Source organism: Pseudophryne corroboree, unplaced genomic scaffold (genome assembly GCF_028390025.1).
Source record: "Pseudophryne corroboree isolate aPseCor3 unplaced genomic scaffold, aPseCor3.hap2 scaffold_505, whole genome shotgun sequence".
Lineage (NCBI taxonomy): Eukaryota > Metazoa > Chordata > Amphibia > Anura > Myobatrachidae > Pseudophryne > Pseudophryne corroboree.
In genome coordinates this window covers 409,024-426,993 of record NW_026970110.1, presented here as the reverse complement: position 1 = coordinate 426,993, position 17,970 = coordinate 409,024, and the positions used below count along the sequence as shown (strand labels likewise).

Below are 17,970 nucleotides of genomic sequence, written 5' to 3'. Positions count from 1 at the left end.
GAATATCCCGACCGCAAGTGCCAATAAGATCCAGCCACGGTTAACGGGGGTCGTAGCATACCGCTGTGTTTCACCAACCATCACAGCGCTCTCCCCCTGTTTTCTTTCATTACTCACGTGAATTACATATGAACTTTAACTGCAGTAAATAAGAGGCGTTGGTTACAACTGTTGCTGTTCATCCACAAGAAGGAATTTAATGTATCAATTACAATTGGAAAGTAACGATTAAATTACAACAGCTGTATCCAGGAGGATTTTTTGGACACTTTAATAGACATTCCGTTGTCATCAAGGGCAATATGAAATAGATACTGATTACATTTAGATATGGATAGTGGTGCCTATATATGTTGACTCCATTGTATTTTATTGAATGTAGGTTTCTTCTGTCTATATATATTTTTTAAAAATAAAGAGCTTGTATATTTTATTTTTTGCGCTCCCTTGATAACAAGTGTGATTATCTTTAAAATTTGGTTTATTATTGGTAGAACAGTACTACCTATGGGAGCAGCATTTTATAATATATGGTGAAAATTAATAGATGTATAAAGATGAAATAAGCAACAAATTGGTGAAATAGATACGTTTTGATAGGAGCGCTGGGTTCTATATATATATATTGACATTTGGTTATATATATGTATAGACTTTATAAATTCTTGACAGAGATGTGCCTGAGCAGCGGCCCTCCCCAGCCCTATCCCAAATCATACTTATTTTGCATAGGAGATACCATGGTCATGAAGATTGTTCTCCCAGGGTGAGGCTCATTCATTGCATTCTGTGTATGCTGATCCCTGTGATTTCCCCAAATGTGGGAAACTGGACTGCATTATTTGTGGTAGTGAGGGACTGTGTTTGTGCTTTCCTCTGGTCAGCTCTGGTAAAAGTCAGATTTCTTTGTCTCAGATCTTCCTCTAGCCTTGTTCTTCTTTCGAGAGTTCCCTTGTGCTGCCTCTGTTGGATCTCCTTCACTTGACAGGGGGGTGCCCGAGCAGCGACCCTCCCCAGCTCTAGCCCAACTCCTACTTACCTGCCAGGTGAGATACTATGATCATGAAGGTGCTTCTCCCAGGGTAAGGCTCACCCATTGCACTCTGGGTGTGCTGCTCCTGCGGTTTTCCCAAATGTTGGACACTTGACTGCATAATTTGTGTTTCCCCTGGTCGGCTCTCGTATAATTCAGATCTCTTTGTCTCAGGTCTCTCTCCAGCCTAGTTTGCTGTCTGTTTCCACTTCTCTTTTCTTGAGCCGCTCCCTTCTATGCCCTTGCGCACTATCCTGACTTCTCCCGTCTGCTTACTTTGTGCCTTCCAATGCACAATGCAAACTACAGGTAGTGTTGCAGGGCCCATGCCTTTTTACTTGCCTTACAGAGCAGCTCTGGAGCTGTTACAGTGCCCAGCTGCTGCAAGAAATCAGCTTGAATGCTTCAGGGGTTGGGGCATAGCCAACATGAGCCCCACACCGAAGGAGGGTGGAGGTGTTTAATGCGAACTAGGGGTCATCCAAGCGCCGCAAAAGGCCGCCATGCCCTGCACGCCCCTTTTCTCTTTTCATATGCAGACGAGGGTTGAAGCCAACTTTGACCCACTGCTTGGATGACATCACCATATGCAAATCCATCTGCTGCATGCCTTCCCCCGGGAATGCTTGCACTAGTTGTTGCATTTGGTTTGTTGTTTGGGGGTGCTTCAGTATTTGGCAGCCTTCTGCCCTACCATGTTCATCTGAAAATATGTGTTCTACCTGCAGTTGTTGTCCCCAGATGAGAGTTCCCTTGTGCTGCCTCAGTTGAATCTCCTTTACTTGACAGAGATGTGCCTGAGCAGCGGCCCTCCCTAGCCCTATCCCAAATCATACTTATTTTGCATAGGAGATACCATTTTCATGAAGATTGTTCTCCCAGGGTGAGGTTCATTCATTGCATTCTGGGTATGCTGACCCCTGTGATTTCCCCAAATGTGGGAAACTCGACTGCATTATTTGTGGTAGTGGGGGACTGTGTTTGTGCTTTCCTCTGGTCAGCTCTGGTAAAAGTCAGATTTATTTGTCTCAGATCTTCCTCTAGCCTTGTTCTTCTTTCGAGAGTTTCCTTGTGCTGCCTCAGTTGGATCTCCTTCACTTGACAGGGGGGTGCCCGAGCAGCGACCCTCCCCAGCTCTATCCCAAATCCTACTTACCTGCCAGGTGAGATACTATGATCATGAAGGTGCGTCTCCCAGGGCAAGGCTCTCCCATTGCACTCTGGGTGTGCTGCTCCTGCGATTTCCCCAAATGTGGGAAACTTGACTGCATAATTTGTGTTTCCCCTGGTCGGCTTTCGTATAATTCAGATCTCTTTGTCTCAGGTCTCTCTCCAGCCTAGTTTGCTGTCTGTTTCCACTTCTCTTTTCTTGAGCCGCTCCCTTCTATGCCCTTGCGCACTATCCTGACTTCTCCCGTCTGCTTACTTTGTGCCTTCCAACGCACAAAGGCTTGAATGGCCTTTTGCTGCTCCTCCATCCTCTGAAGCATATAGAGGGTTGAATTCCACCTCGTTACCACCTCTTGCTTCAGAGGATGGCAGGGCAGGTTCAGGAATGTTTGGTGGTGCTCCAGTCTTTGGCACGCGGTGGCTGAATGCAGAAAGTGGACCGCAATTCTTCGGGCCACCGACAGCATCTCTTGCACGCCCCTGTCGTTTTTTTAAATAATTCTGCACCACCAAATTCAATGTATGTGCAAAACATGGGACGTGCTGGAATTTGCCCAGATGTAATGCACGCACCATATTGGTGGCATTGTCCGATGTCACAAATCCCCAGGAGAGTCCAATTGGGGTAAGCCATTCTGCGATGATGTTCCTCAGTTTCCGTAAGAGGTTGTCAGCTGTGTGCCTCTTATGGAAAGCGGTGATACAAAGCGTAGTCTGCCTAGGAACGAGTTGACATTTGCGAGATGCTGCTACTGGGGCCGCCGCTGCTGTTCTTGCTGCGGGAGGCAATACATCTACCCAGTGGGCTGTCACAGTCATATAGTCCTGAGTCTGCCCTGCTCCACTTAACCACGGACATGTGGACTAGTGGACCTTGGGTACAACTGCATTTTTTAGGACACTGGTGACTCTTTTTCTGAGGTCTGTGTACATTTTCGGTATCGCCTGCCTAGAGAAATGGAACCTAGATGGCATTTGGTACCGGGGACACAGTACCTCAATCAAGTCTCTAGTTGCCTCTGAATTAACGATGGATACCGGAACCACGTTTCTCACCACCCAGGCTGACAAGACCTGAGTTATCCGCTTTGCAGCAGGATGACTGCTGTGATATTTCATCTTCCTCGCAAAGGACTGTTGGACAGTCAATTGCCTACTGGAAGTAGTACAAGTGGTCTTCCAACTTCCCCTCTGGGATGACGATCGACTCCCAGCAGCAACAACAGCAGCGCCAGCAGCAGTAGGCGTTACACTCAAGGATGCATCGGAGGAATCCCAGGCAGGAGAGGATTCGTCAGACTTGCCAGTGACATGGCCTGCAGGACTATTGGCTTTCCTGTCTAAGGAGGAAATTGACACTAAGGGAGTTGGTGGTGTGGTTTGCAGGAGCTTGGTTACAAGAGGAAGGGATTTAGTGGTCAGTGGACTGCTTCCGCTGTCATCCAAAGTTTTTGAACTTGTCACTGACTTATGATTAATGCGCTGCAGGTGACGTATAAGTGAGGATGTTCTGAGGTGGTTAACGTCCTTACCCCTACTTATTACAGCTTGACAAAGGCAACACACGGCTTGACACCTGTTGTCCGCATTTATGTACAGGATGCATACCTTCATGTCCCCATTTATCCATCTCATCAGGCGTACCTCAGATTTGCGGTACAGGACTGTCATTGCCAATTTCAGACGTTGCTGTTTGGTCTCTCCACGGCCCAGAGAATTTTCACCAAGGTAATGGCGGAAATGATGGTTCTCCTGCGTAAGCAAGGTGTCACAATTATCCCGTACTTGAGCGATCTCATAAAAGCGAGATCAAGAGAGCAGTTGCTGAACAGCGTATCACTTTCACTGAAAGTGTTACAGCAACACGGCTGGATTTTCAATATCCCAAAGTCGCAGTTGGTTTCTACGACTCGTCTGTCTTTCTTGGGCATGATTCTGGACACAGACCAGAAGAGAGTTTATCTCCCGATAGGAAAGGCCAAGGAACTCATGACTCTTGTCAGGAACCTATTGAAACCAAAACTTGTGTCAGTGCATCACTGCACTTGAGTCCTGGGAAAGATGGTGGCATCATACGAAGCCATTCCATTCGGCAGGTTCCATGCGAGGACTTTCCAATGGGACCTACTGGACAAGTGGTCTGGGTCACATTTACAGATGCATTGGTTGATCACCCTGTCCCCCAGGGTCAGGGTATCGATCCTGTGGTGGCTGCAGAGTGCTCACCTTCTCGAGTGACGCAGATTCGGCATTCAGGACTGGATCCTGGTGACCACAGAGGCAAGCCTCCAAGGTTGGGGAGCAGTCACACAGGGAAGAAATATCCAAGGTCTTTGGTCAAGTCAAGAGACTTGTCTTCACATCAACATCCTGAAACTAGAGGCCATATACAATGCTCCGTCATGCGGAGACCTTACTTCGGGACCAACCGGTTCTGATCCAGTCAGACAACGTCACCGCAGTGGCTCATGTAAACCGCCAAGGCGGCACAAGGAGCAGAGTGGCGATGGCACAAGCCACAAGAATTCTTCGCTGGGTGGAGAATCACGCAAGCGCACTGTCAGCAGTGTTCATTCTGGGAGTGGACAACTGGGAAGCAGACTTCCTCAGCAGACACGACCTACATCCGGGAGAGTGGGGACTTCATCAGGAAGTCTTTGCACAGATTACAAGTCGGTGGGAACTGCCACAGATAGACATGATGGCGTCCCGGCTCAACAAAAAGCTACAGAGGTATTGCGCAAGGTCAAGAGACCCTCAGGCAGTAGCTGTAGACACCCTAGTGACACCGTGGGTGTTCCGGCCGGTCTATGTATTTCCTCCTCTTCCTCTCATATCCAAGGTGTTAAGGATAATAAGACAAAGAGGAGTGAGAACTATCCTCATTGTTCCAGATTGGCCACGGAGGACCTGGTATCCGGATCTGCAGGAAATGCTCACAGAAGATCCGTGGCCTCTTCCTCTAAGACAGGACCTGTTGCATCAGGGGCCCTGTCTGTTCCAAGACTTACCGCAGCTGCGTTTGACGGCATGGCGGTTGAATGCCGGATCCTAGCAGTGAAAGGCACTCCGGTTGAGGTCATCCCTACGCTGATAAAGACTAGGAAGGATGTAACGTCAAAACATTACACCGAATATGGCGAAATTATATTTCTTGGTGTGAGGCCAGGAATGCTCCTACGGAAGAATTCCATCTGGGCCGTTTCCTTCACTTCCTACAAACTGGAGTGAATTTGGGCCTAAAATTAGGCTCTATTAAGGTCCAGATTTCGGCCTTATCCATTTTCTTTCAAAAAGAATTGGTTTCTCTTCCAGAAGTTCAGACTTTTGTAAAAGGAGTGCTGCATATTTAGCCTCCTTTTGTGCCTCCGGTGGCACCTTGGGACCTTAACGTGGTGTTAAGTTTTCTAAACTCACACTGGTTTGAACCACTTAAAACGGTGGAGTTAAAATATCTCACATGGAAGGTGGTCATGTTATTAGCCTTGGCTTCGGCTAGGCGAGTGTCGGAATTAGCGGCTTTGTCACATAAAAGCCCATATTTGGTGTACCATGTGGATAGAGCGGAATTGCGGACCCGTCCTCAATTCCTACCAAAAGTGGTCTCATCTTTTCATATGAACCAACCTATTGTGGTGCCTTTGGCTACGCGTGACTTGGAGGATTCCGAGTTACTTGATGTGGTTAGGGCTTTGAAAATTTACGTAGCCAGGACGGCTAGAGTCAGGAAAACTGAAGCGCTGTTTGTCCTGTATGCAACCAACAAGATTGGTGCCCCTGCTTCAAAGCAGGCTATTGCTCGCCGGATTTGTAACACGATTCAGCAAGCGCATTCTATGGCTGGATTGCAGTTACTGAAATCGGTCAAGGCCCATTCCACGAGGAAAGTGGGCTCTTCTTGGGCGGCTGCCCGAGGGGTCTCGGCACTACAGCTGTGTCGAGCTGCTACTTTGTCAGGTTCAAACACCTTTTCAAAATACTATAAGTTTGATACCCTGGCTGAGGAGGAACTCATGTTTGCTCAATCGGTGCTGCAGAGTCATCCGCACTCTCCCGCCCGTTTTGGAGCTTTAGTAAAATCCCCATGGTCCTTACGGAGTCCCCAGCATCCTCTAGGACGTTAGAGAAAATAAGATTTTAAACCTACCGGTAAATCTTTTTCTCGTAGTTCGTAGAGGATGCTGGGCGCCCGTCCCAAGTGCGGACTACTTCTGCAATACTTGTATATAGTTATTGCTTCAATAAGGGTTATGTTATAGTTGCATCGGTCCTGCACTGATGCTACAGTATGTTGTTTTTTCGTACTCATAACTGGGTAGTTTATCACAAGTTATACGGTGTGATTGGTGTGGCTGGTATGAATCTTGCCCTGGATTAACAAAATCCTTTCCTCATACTGTCAGTCTCCTCTGGGCACAGTTTCTCTAACTGTGGCATAGAGGGGCATAGAGGGAGGAGCCAGTGCACACCCAGAACTAAAGTCTTTCTTAAAGTGCCCATGTCTCCTGCGGAGCCCGTCTATCCCCATGGTCCTTACGGAGTCCCCAGCATCCTCTACGGACTACGAGAAAAAGATTTACCGGTAGGTTTAAAATCTTATTTTCTACTTTATTATTTTCTATCCTAGTTTATTACGACCAACTTTCATCCAAGGAGTTTGATATTCTACTACCTGCGTGCAATTTAAATTGCTTAAATTGTTTATATGGTTGATTTGTCCTTCACAATCCATAATCTGCAACTTGGATGTACTTGTGTCATTGAAAATCTTATAATAAAAATGTTTATATATTGAAAAAAAAAGTTATAAGACATATGCCTACCTACTAAATGGGGTAAAATTAGGGGATTCTGTACTGGAAAAGGACTTAGGTGTCCTCATAGATAGCAAGCTAAGCAGTAGTACCCAAAGTAGGACTGCAGCAAAGAAGGCTAATAAGATATTAGCATGCATAAAACGGGGTATTGATGCTAGGGACGAGAGTATTATACTCCCGTTATATAAATCACTAGTGAGGCCACACCTTGAATACTGTGTACAGTTCTGGGCACCGTACTACAAAAAGGATATCCTGGAGCTTGAAAAGGTACAGAGGAGGGCGACCAAACTAATTAAGGGCATGGAGATGATGGAATACAAGGAAAGGCTTGAAAGACTAGGCATGTTTACATTGGAAAAGCGGAGACTAAGAGGGGATATGATCAACATCTACAAATATGTAAGGGGACAATACACAGAGCTTGCGCTGGACCTGTTTCTGGTTAGATCAACACAGAGGACTCGTGGACACTCGCTCAGTTTTTGTAAGATGTTTCTTCCATCAACCAACGAAGAAACACATTGGTACTTTCCCATGATGAGTGAGTGCTTCAGGATCTCTTGCACTTACATGTGCAGCAGAGTACAGCAATGGAAGCATGCTGGGCCCATAACCCAGAGGTAGGCAGATTGAAACTATCCTTTGCTATATGCATTTTTTTTGTTAATTAAAGTAATCCAAGACTGGGATTGATATTTTGGCTCTTTTATTTTTACTTAAAGTACAATAACTTTTACCATTTTAATTTGTTTTGATAGTATATTGACAGTATTGTTTTCTTTCAAAAATCCACTTAATTTTCTTTACCCTATTATTAAAATGGTAATTGACAAAAACAAACTACATTGTCACCAGAAGAGCAATACAAAATGTACAAGTGATATATTAAAATCATCTTTCCAGCTTGAATTTCAATGATGCATTGGGGCAACGATTTTGTGAGAAACATCTTCACCCTTAAATAAAGATTTTCTTAATTCCTTACCTGTGTGCTAATTAGATATCACCTTGTTTTCACATTAAACAGACTTCCACATGAGAAAGCAGCAAGGATGCAGTGGCGTTAATGTTTCCTGGTGTCAACCTGTATTATTTCAGTAGACATTGAAATGAGGATGCATCTTGCTGCCTTTCCAATGAAGCAAGTTTAATTTAGTAATAGGTGAAAAACCATCCCTACAAAGGTGTTAATCAGAGACTTGGTTTTGTGGACACTTTTCAGAGAACAAATTTGTTAGCATAAAAATAAAGCCAGAAAATGAAGAGCTGTTTAATCACTCAATTGTATTTTTTTGCCAGCATATTTTTTTTATCTGCAACCCACTGCTAAATTGTGCTTCCTAGCTGTTTTTATAAAATCACTGAATCAAATCTAACTCTGATTACATCAGAGAAGGCCAGGTACCCTACACAATAAGAGGGGGTTTGAAATTTTGACTTGTCTACTTAAATATCACCAAAATCTGATCACAAGGTCAATTACATTCCTGGGTCGGATTGAACCACCAACCTTTTGGTTAATAGCCTTACACACTAACCAATTGCGCCACAGAGACACTTTGCAAAAGTACATACTGACAAAGGCTAATAAGCATTCATCTAGAACGTTTCCTAGAAAAACTTTAAAAAGTCAATAATCTGGAGAGTTTTTGTAAGATGTTTCTTCCATCAACCAACGAAGAAACACATTGGTACTTTCCCATGATGAGTGAGTGCTTCAGGATCTCCTGCACTTACATGTGCAGCAGAGTACTGCAATGGAAGCATGCTGGGCCCATAACCCAGAGGTAGGCAGATTGAAACTATCCTTTGCTATATGCATTTTTTTTGTTAATTAAAGTAATCCATAACTGGGATTGATATTTTTGCTCTTTTATTTTTACTTAAAGTACAATAACTTTTACCATTTTAATTTGTTTTAATAGTATATTGACAGTATTGTTTTCTTTCAAAAATCCACTTAATTTTCTTTACCCTATTATTAAAATGGTAATTGACAAAAACAAACTACATTGTCACCAGAAGAGCAATACAAAATGTACAAGTGATATATTAAAATCATCTTTCCAGCTTGAATTTCAATGATGCATTGGGGCAACGATTTTGTGAGAAACATCTTCACCCTTAAATAAAGATTTTCTTAATTCCTTACCTGTGTGCTAATTAGATATCACCTTGTTTTCACATTAAACAGACTTCCACATGAGAAAGCAGCAAGGATGCAGTGGCGTTAATGTTTCCTGGTGTCAACCTGTATTATTTCAGTAGACATTGAAATGAGGATGCATCTTGCTGCCTTTCCAATGAAGCAAGTTTAATTTAGTAATAGGTGAAAAACCATCCCTACAAAGGTGTTAATCAGAGACTTGGCTTTGTGGACACTTTTCAGAGAACAAATTTGTTAGCATAAAAATAAAGCCAGAAAATGAAGAGCTGTTTAATCACTCAATTGGATTTTTTTGCCAGCATATTTCTTTTTCTCTGCATCCCACTGCTAAATTGTGCTTCCTAGCTGTTTTTATAAAATCACTGAATCAAATCTAACTCTGATTACATCAGAGAAGGCCAGGTACCCTAAACCATAACAGGGGGTTTGAAATTTTGACTTGTCTACTTAAAGATCACCAAAATCTGATCACAAGGTCAATTACGTTCCTGGGTGTGATTGAACCACCAACCTTTTGGTTAGTAGCCGTACACACTAACTGATTGCGCCACAGAGACACTTTGCAGAAGTAATTACTGACAAAGGCTAATAAGCATTCATCTAAAACGTTTCCTAGAAAAACTTTAAAAAGTCAATAATCTGGAGAGTTTTTGTAAGATGTTTCTTCCATCAACCAACGAAGAAACACATTGGTACTTTCCCATGATGAGTGAGTGCTTCAGGATCTCTTGCACTTACATGTGCAGCAGAGTACAGCAATGGAAGCATGCTGGGCCCATAACCCAGAGGTAGGCAGATTGAAACTATCCTTTGCTATATGCATTTTTTTTTGTTAATTAAAGTAATCCAAAACTGGGATTGATATTTTGGCTCTTTTATTTTTACTTAAAGTACAATAACTTTTACCATTTTAATTTGTTTTAATAGTATATTGACAGTATTGTTTTCTTTCAAAAATCCACTTAATTTTCTTTACCCTATTATTAAAATGGTAATTGACAAAAACAAACTACATTGTCACCAGAAGAGCAATACAAAATGTACAAGTGATATATTAAAATCATCTTTCCAGCTTGAATTTCAATGATGCATTGGGGCAACGATTTTGTGAGAAACATCTTCACCCTTAAATAAAGATTTTCTTAATTCCTTACTTGTGTGCTAATTAGATTTCACCTTGTTTTCACATTAAACAGACTTCCACATGAGAAAGCAGCAAGGATGCAGTGGCGTTAATGTTTCCTGGTGTCAACTTGTATTATTTCAGTAGACATTGAAATGAGGATGCATCTTGCTGCCTTTCCAATGAAGCAAGTTTAATTTAGTAATATGTGAAAAACCATCCCTACAAAGGTGTTAATCAGAGACTTGGCTTTGTGGACACTTTTCAGAGAACAAATTTGTTAGCATAAAAATAAAGCCAGAAAATGAAGAGCTGTTTAATCACTCAATTGGATTTTTCTGCCAGCATATTTTTTTTCTCTGCAACCTACTGCTAAATTGTGCTTCCTAGCTGTTTTTATAAAATCACTGAATCAAATCTAACTCTGATTACATCAGGGAAGGCCAGGTACCCACACCATAACAGGGCGTTTGAAATTTTGACTTGTCTACTTAAATATCACCAAAATCCGATCACAAGGTCAATTACATCCCTGGGTGGGATTGAACCACCAACCTTTTGGTTAATAGCCGAACACACTAACCGATTGCGCCACAGAGACACTTTGCAAAAAGTACATACTGACAAAGGCTAATAAGCATTCATCTAGAACGTTTCCTAGAAAAACTTTAAAAAGTCAATAATCTGGAGAGTTTTTGTAAGATGTTTCTTCCATCAACCAACGAAGAAACACATTGGTACTTTCCCATGATGAGTGAGTGCTTCAGGATCTCTTGCACTTACATGTGCAGCAGAGTACTGCAATGGAAGCATGCTGGGCCGATAACCCAGAGGTAGGCAGATTGAAACTATCCTCTGCTATATGCATTTTTTTTTAATTAAAGTAATCCAAAATTGGGATTGATATTTTAGCTCTTTTAATTTTACTTAAAGTACAATAACTTTTACCATTTTAATTTGTTTAATAGTATATTGACAGTATTGTTTTCTTTCAAAAATCCACTTAATTTTCTTTACCCTATTATTAAAATGGTAATTGACAAAAACAAACTACATTGTCACCAGAAGAGCAATACAAAATGTACAAGTGATATATTAAAATCATCTTTCCAGGTTGAATTTCAATGATGCATTGGGGCAACGATTTTGTGAGAAACATCTTCACCCTTAAATAAAGATTTTCTTAATTCCTTACCTGTGTGCTAATTAGATATCACCTTGTTTTCACATTAAACAGACTTCCACATGAGAAAGCAGCAAGGATGCAGTGGCGTTAATGTTTCCTGGTGTCAACCTGTATTATTTCAGTAGACATTGAAATGAGGATGCATCTTGCTGCCTTTCCAATGAAGCAAGTTTAATTTAGTAATAGGTGAAAAACCATCCCTACAAAGGTGTTAATCAGAGACTTGGTTTTGTGGACACTTTTCAGAGAACAAATTTGTTAGCATAAAAATAAAGCCAGAAAATGAAGAGCTGTTTAATCACTCAATTGTATTTTTTTGCCAGCATATTTTTTTTATCTGCAACCCACTGCTAAATTGTGCTTCCTAGCTGTTTTTTTATAAAATCACTGAATCAAATCTAACTCTGATTACATCAGAGAAGGCCAGGTACCCTACACAATAAGAGGGGGTTTGAAATTTTGACTTGTCTACTTAAATATCACCAAAATCTGATCACAAGGTCAATTACATTCCTGGGTGGGATTGAACCACCAACCTTTTGGTTAATAGCCTTACACACTAACCAATTGCGCCACAGAGACACTTTGCAAAAGTACATACTGACAAAGGCTAATAAGCATTCATCTAGAACGTTTCCTAGAAAAACTTTAAAAAGTCAATAATCTGGAGAGTTTTTGTAAGATGTTTCTTCCATCAACCAACGAAGAAACACATTGGTACTTTCCCATGATGAGTGAGTGCTTCAGGATCTCTTGCACTTACATGTGCAGCAGAGTACTGCAATGGAAGCATGCTGGGCCCATAACCCAGAGGTAGGCAGATTGAAACTATCCTTTGCTATATGCATTTTTTTTGTTAATTAAAGTAATCCAAAACTGGGATTGATATTTTTGCTCTTTTATTTTTACTTAAAGTACAATAACTTTTACCATTTTAATTTGTTTTAATAGTATATTGACAGTATTGTTTTCTTTCAAAAATCCACTTAATTTTCTTTACCCTATTATTAAAATGGTAATTGACAAAAACAAACTACATTGTCACCAGAAGAGCAATACAAAATGTACAAGTGATATATTAAAATCATCTTTCCAGCTTGAATTTCAATGATGCATTGGGGCAACGATTTTGTGAGAAACATCTTCACCCTTAAATAAAGATTTTCTTAATTCCTTACCTGTGTGCTAATTAGATATCACCTTGTTTTCACATTAAACAGACTTCCACATGAGAAAGCAGCAAGGATGCAGTGGCGTTAATGTTTCCTGGTGTCAACCTGTATTATTTCAGTAGACATTGAAATGAGGATGCATCTTGCTGCCTTTCCAATGAAGCAAGTTTAATTTAGTAATAGGTGAAAAACCATCCCTACAAAGGTGTTAATCAGAGACTTGGCTTTGTGGACACTTTTCAGAGAACAAATTTGTTAGCATAAAAATAAAGCCAGAAAATGAAGAGCTGTTTAATCACTCAATTGGATTTTTTTGCCAGCATATTTCTTTTTCTCTGCAACCCACTGCTAAATTGTGCTTCCTAGCTGTTTTTATAAAATCACTGAATCAAATCTAACTCTGATTACATCAGAGAAGGCCAGGTACCCTAAACCATAACAGGGGGTTTGAAATTTTGACTTGTCTACTTAAAGATCACCAAAATCTGATCACAAGGTCAATTACGTTCCTGGGTGTGATTGAACCACCAACCTTTTGGTTAGTAGCCGTACACACTAACTGATTGCGCCACAGAGACACTTTGCAGAAGTAATTACTGACAAAGGCTAATAAGCATTCATCTAAAACGTTTCCTAGAAAAACTTTAAAAAGTCAATAATCTGGAGAGTTTTTGTAAGATGTTTCTTCCATCAACCAACGAAGAAACACATTGGTACTTTCCCATGATGAGTGAGTGCTTCAGGATCTCTTGCACTTACATGTGCAGCAGAGTACAGCAATGGAAGCATGCTGGGTCCATAACCCAGAGGTAGGCAGATTGAAACTATCCTTTGCTATATGCATTTTTTTTTGTTAATTAAAGTAATCCAAAACTGGGATTGATAATTTGGCTCTTTTATTTTTACTTAAAGTACAATAACTTTTACTATTTTAATTTGTTTTAATAGTATATTGACAGTATTGTTTTCTTTCAAAAATCCACTTAATTTTCTTTACCCTATTATTAAAATGGTAATTGACAAAAACAAACTACATTGTCACCAGAAGAGCAATACAAAATGTACAAGTGATATATTAAAATCATCTTTCCAGCTTGAATTTCAATGATGCATTGGGGCAACGATTTTGTGAGAAACATCTTCACCCTTAAATAAAGATTTTCTTAATTCCTTACTTGTGTGCTAATTAGATTTCACCTTGTTTTCACATTAAACAGACTTCCACATGAGAAAGCAGCAAGGATGCAGTGGCGTTAATGTTTCCTGGTGTCAACTTGTATTATTTCAGTAGACATTGAAATGAGGATGCATCTTGCTGCCTTTCCAATGAAGCAAGTTTAATTTAGTAATATGTGAAAAACCATCCCTACAAAGGTGTTAATCAGAGACTTGGCTTTGTGGACACTTTTCAGAGAACAAATTTGTTAGCATAAAAATAAAGCCAGAAATGAAGAGCTGTTTAATCACTCAATTGGATTTTTTTGCCAGCATATTTCTTTTTCTCTGCAACCCACTGCTAAATTGTGCTTCCTAGCTGTTTTTATAAAATCACTGAATCAAATCTAACTCTGATTACATCAGAGAAGGCTAGGTACCCTACACAATAAGAGGGGGTTTGAAATTTTGACTTGTCTACTTAAATATCACCAAAATCTGATCACAAGGTCAATTACGTCCCTAGGTAGGATTTAACCACCAACCTTTTGGTTAATAGCCGTACACACTAACCAATTGCGCCACAGAGACACTTTGCAAAAAGTACATACTGACAAAGGCTAATAAGCATTCATCTAGAACGTTTCCTAGAAAAACTTTAAAAAGTCAATAATCTGGAGAGTTTTTGTAAGATGTTTCTTCCATCAACCAACGAAGAAACACATTGGTACTTTCCCATGATGAGTGAGTGCTTCAGGAACTCTTGCACTTACATGTGCAGCAGAGTACTGCAATGGAAGCATGCTGGGCCCATAACCCAGAGGTAGGCAGATTGAAACTATCCTTTGCTATATGCATTTTTTTTGTTAATTAAAGTAATCCAAAACTGGGATGGATATTTTTGCTCTTTTATTTTTACTTAAAGTACAATAACTTTTACCATTTTAATTTGTTTTAATAGTATATTGACAGTATTGTTTTCTTTCAAAAATCCACTTAATTTTCTTTACCCTATTATTAAAATGGTAATTGACAAAAACAAACTACATTGTCACCAGAAGAGCAATACAAAATGTACAAGTGATATATTAAAATCATCTTTCCAGGTTGAATTTCAATGATGCATTGGGGCAACGATTTTGTGAGAAACATCTTCACCCTTAAATAAAGATTTTCTTAATTCCTTACCTGTGTGCTAATTAGATATCACCTTGTTTTCACATTAAACAGACTTCCACATGAGAAAGCAGCAAGGATGCAGTGGCGTTAATGTTTCCTGGTGTCAACCTGTATTATTTCAGTAGACATTGAAATGAGGATGCATCTTGCTGCCTTTCCAATGAAGCAAGTTTAATTTAGTAATAGGTGAAAAAATATCCTTACAAAGGTGTTAATCAGAGACTTGGCTTTGTGGACACTTTTCAGAGAACAAATTTGTTAGCATAAAAATAAAGCCAGAAAATGAAGAGCTGTTTAATCACTCAATTGGATTTTTCTGCCAGCATATTTTTTTTCTCTGCAACCTACTGCTAAATTGTGCTTCCTAGCTGTTTTTATAAAATCACTGAATCAAATCTAACTCTGATTACATCAGGGAAGGCCAGGTACCCACACCATAACAGGGCGTTTGAAATTTTGACTTGTCTACTTAAATATCACCAAAATCCGATCACAAGGTCAATTACATCCCTGGGTGGGATTGAACCACCAACCTTTTGGTTAATAGCCGAACACACTAACCGATTGCGCCACAGAGACACTTTGCAAAAAGTACATACTGACAAAGGCTAATAAGCATTCATCTAGAACGTTTCCTAGAAAAACTTTAAAAAGTCAATAATCTGGAGAGTTTTTGTAAGATGTTTCTTCCATCAACCAACGAAGAAACACATTGGTACTTTCCCATGATGAGTGAGTGCTTCAGGATCTCTTGCACTTACATGTGCAGCAGAGTACTGCAATGGAAGCATGCTGGGCCGATAACCCAGAGGTAGGCAGATTGAAACTATCCTCTGCTATATGCATTTTTTTTTAATTAAAGTAATCCAAAATTGGGATTGATATTTTAGCTCTTTTAATTTTACTTAAAGTACAATAACTTTTACCATTTTAATTTGTTTAATAGTATATTGACAGTATTGTTTTCTTTCAAAAATCCACTTAATTTTCTTTACCCTATTATTAAAATGGTAATTGACAAAAACAAACTACATTGTCACCAGAAGAGCAATACAAAATGTACAAGTGATATATTAAAATCATCTTTCCAGGTTGAATTTCAATGATGCATTGGGGCAACGATTTTGTGAGAAACATCTTCACCCTTAAATAAAGATTTTCTTAATTCCTTACCTGTGTGCTAATTAGATATCACCTTGTTTTCACATTAAACAGACTTCCACATGAGAAAGCAGCAAGGATGCAGTGGCGTTAATGTTTCCTGGTGTCAACCTGTATTATTTCAGTAGACATTGAAATGAGGATGCATCTTGCTGCCTTTCCAATGAAGCAAGTTTAATTTAGTAATAGGTGAAAAACCATCCTTACAAAGGTGTTAATCAGAGACTTGGCTTTGTGGACACTTTTCAGAGAACAAATTTGTTAGCATAAAAATAAAGCCAGAAAATGAAGAGCTGTTTAATCACTCAATTGGATTTTTCTGCCAGCATATTTTTTTTCTCTGCAACCTACTGCTAAATTGTGCTTCCTAGCTGTTTTTATAAAATCACTGAATCAAATCTAACTCTGATTACATCAGGGAAGGCCAGGTACCCACACCATAACAGGGCGTTTGAAATTTTGACTTGTCTACTTAAATATCACCAAAATCCAATCACAAGGTCAATTACATCCCTGGGTGGGATTGAACCACCAACCTTTTGGTTAATAGCCGAACACACTAACCGATTGCGCCACAGAGACACTTTGCAAAAAGTACATACTGACAAAGGCTAATAAGCATTCATCTAGAACGTTTCCTAGAAAAACTTTAAAAAGTCAATAATCTGGAGAGTTTTTGTAAGATGTTTCTTCCATCAACCAACGAAGAAACACATTGGTACTTTCCCATGATGAGTGAGTGCTTCAGGATCTCTTGCACTTACATGTGCAGCAGAGTACTGTAATGGAAGCATGCAGGGCCGATAACCCAGAGGTAGGCAGATTGAAACTATCCTCTGCTATATGCATTTTTTTTTAATTAAAGTAATCCAAAATTGGGATTGATATTTTAGCTCTTTTAATTTTACTTAAAGTACAATAACTTTTACCATTTTAATTTGTTTAATAGTATATTGACAGTATTGTTTTCTTTCAAAAATCCACTTAATTTTCTTTACCCTATTATTAAAATGGTAATTGACAAAAACAAACTACATTGTCACCAGAAGAGCAATACAAAATGTACAAGTGATATATTAAAATCATCTTTCCAGGTTGAATTTCAATGATGCATTGGGGCAACGATTTTGTGAGAAACATCTTCACCCTTAAATAAAGATTTTCTTAATTCCTTACCTGTGTGCTAATTAGATATCACCTTGTTTTCACATTAAACAGACTTCCACATGAGAAAGCAGCAAGGATGCAGTGGCGTTAATGTTTCCTGGTGTCAACCTGTATTATTTCAGTAGACATTGAAATGAGGATGCATCTTGCTGCCTTTCCAATGAAGCAAGTTTAATTTAGTAATAGGTGAAAAAATATCCTTACAAAGGTGTTAATCAGAGACTTGGCTTTGTGGACACTTTTCAGAGAACAAATTTGTTAGCATAAAAATAAAGCCAGAAAATGAAGAGCTGTTTAATCACTCAATTGGATTTTTCTGCCAGCATATTTTTTTTCTCTGCAACCTACTGCTAAATTGTGCTTCCTAGCTGTTTTTATAAAATCACTGAATCAAATCTAACTCTGATTACATCAGGGAAGGCCAGGTACCCACACCATAACAGGGCGTTTGAAATTTTGACTTGTCTACTTAAATATCACCAAAATCCGATCACAAGGTCAATTACATCCCTGGGTGGGATTGAACCACCAACCTTTTGGTTAATAGCCGAACACACTAACCGATTGCGCCACAGAGACACTTTGCATGTCAACTGAGGAAGCACAAGGGAACTGCAGGGAGACCACATATTTTCAG

At 39.8% G+C, this 17,970-nt stretch overlaps 4 non-coding genes across 4 annotated transcripts; all 4 read left to right on the top strand.

Moving 5' to 3' along the window:
• Positions 1-715: 715 nt before the first annotated feature.
• Positions 716-879, top strand: LOC135030726 (U1 spliceosomal RNA). The gene has a single exon (XR_010226669.1). It is a non-coding gene; the product is annotated as a U1 spliceosomal RNA (small nuclear RNA).
• Positions 880-1,031: 152 nt separating this feature from the next.
• Positions 1,032-1,194, top strand: LOC135030821 (U1 spliceosomal RNA). The gene has a single exon (XR_010226755.1). It is a non-coding gene; the product is annotated as a U1 spliceosomal RNA (small nuclear RNA).
• Positions 1,195-1,865: 671 nt separating this feature from the next.
• Positions 1,866-2,029, top strand: LOC135030873 (U1 spliceosomal RNA). Its single transcript, XR_010226802.1, has one exon. It is a non-coding gene; the product is annotated as a U1 spliceosomal RNA (small nuclear RNA).
• Positions 2,030-2,181: 152 nt separating this feature from the next.
• Positions 2,182-2,344, top strand: LOC135030773 (U1 spliceosomal RNA). The gene has a single exon (XR_010226712.1). It is a non-coding gene; the product is annotated as a U1 spliceosomal RNA (small nuclear RNA).
• Positions 2,345-17,970: the final 15,626 nt, after the last annotated feature.